This window comes from Egretta garzetta, unplaced genomic scaffold (assembly GCF_000687185.1).
Source record: "Egretta garzetta isolate BGI_Z169 unplaced genomic scaffold, ASM68718v1 scaffold390, whole genome shotgun sequence".
NCBI classification, from domain to species: Eukaryota; Metazoa; Chordata; class Aves; order Pelecaniformes; family Ardeidae; genus Egretta; species Egretta garzetta.
This window is the reverse complement of record NW_009258382.1, coordinates 33045-34524: the sequence shown is the minus strand read 5'-3', so window position 1 is coordinate 34524 and position 1480 is coordinate 33045.

Here is a 1480-nt window from a genome sequence, read left to right as displayed (position 1 = left end):
GGGGGTGCCGGCAAGGTGAGCCCACGCTCCCCAAATCTGCCTCGCTGGCGGGGGGCGGGGCCCAGCCCTGCCGCCACCCCCCGCGCCGTGGCCAGCAGCGTTTGCGGGGGTGCTGCCACCCCTGGGCACATCTGTAGAGACCCAAACCGGGCGCCACCTCCTCCCCGTGCACGGTGCAAAAATAGCACCAAATTCATCAGAGAACTCATTCGCTAAAAATAATTCCAGTTGCAGCCGTGGCCTCTGCGGTTTGAGGAATACTCCCGGTATCGAAGCACGTGCTTTTCATTTCCACTGCGGCGGAGCCTGAAGTACGTGCGCTCCGGGGCTTAGCCAAACAGCATTTTGAGGGTGAAACCTGGCTTTTGCCAGCCGTGCCGCTGACTCGGGGTGGGGGGGGGGTGGCCTCCCTCCCCCCCCCCCCCCGCCCCGTGGTTGTTCTTGCCTTGTTTCCCATTTTCCCCCTTCTCGCGTGTGCTCGTCGTGCGGCTGAGGAGCGAGCTGTAGCCTTGAGCTGTTTTCGCGCGGTTTCTCGGCGTCACCCGCCAGAACCGTGCCGGGATCGGGATCGTGCCGAGCCTGGCGCCGCAGACCCGACACGTGCCCAGGCAGGGATTTGATAGGAAAGCTGGGGGCAGGATGAGGAAGCTGGTTGTTCGTCCGGGGGCAGGATTTATCCAGCTCCGTGCAGTTCCCCGCTGCTCTGGCGGGCTGGGAGAGGAGCCGGAGCAGGGGTAGCTGCGGGCTCGCCTGGCTGCGGCGCTGGGCAGAGGCTTTCCCGGCTGTAGTGGGCAGCTTTTCCCGAAGGAAAGCGGGAGGTGAGAGAGCAGGTGAGGTGGCAAATAAAAATGAGTCTGAAAAACAGAATAAAGCGAGAGCATCCTAGGAGAGGCGTTTGTACGAGCACTGTTTCAGTGACTGCGTTCGGTCCGGGGTGGGGCCGGGAAAAAGAGGAGCAGATTGACCTGAACAGCTACAAGTGATTTAAAGAAATCTATTGGAAGACGACGTGTTTTCAATGTGTAATTTCATGGTAAGAAAAGCCAGTATCTGTAAATAACCTGAGATATTGTACCTATGAGAACCATTCCTTGTTTTCTGTACTTGGCTCTTTCCATATTTATTGTGCCGAGGAGGGGGTGCCCCGCGCCGGTGTGTGCTGCCGCCGTGCCCCCCGGGGGTTTTTCCCACCGGGACCGCCTGCTGAGCGTGCCATCCTCGGCGCTTTGTGACTGGTGTGTGACTGGCGTGCCACACTTCCTTCCTTCCGCCGTTATTTTTTTATTTTTTTTATTTTTTTTTTTTTTAAAGGATTCTTTTGGCACAGCTAAGCTGCTTCTGTGTGTTGGTCAGTACAACTGCGCTCGTACGACGAGAACCCCAATAAAAACCGTCCTTTGCCTGTGCGCTGCCGCCTGGTTCTTTCGGGTCTCGCCTGCCCCCTCCCGCGGCCGCGCCGGGCCGCCCGTGGGGTGCTGCT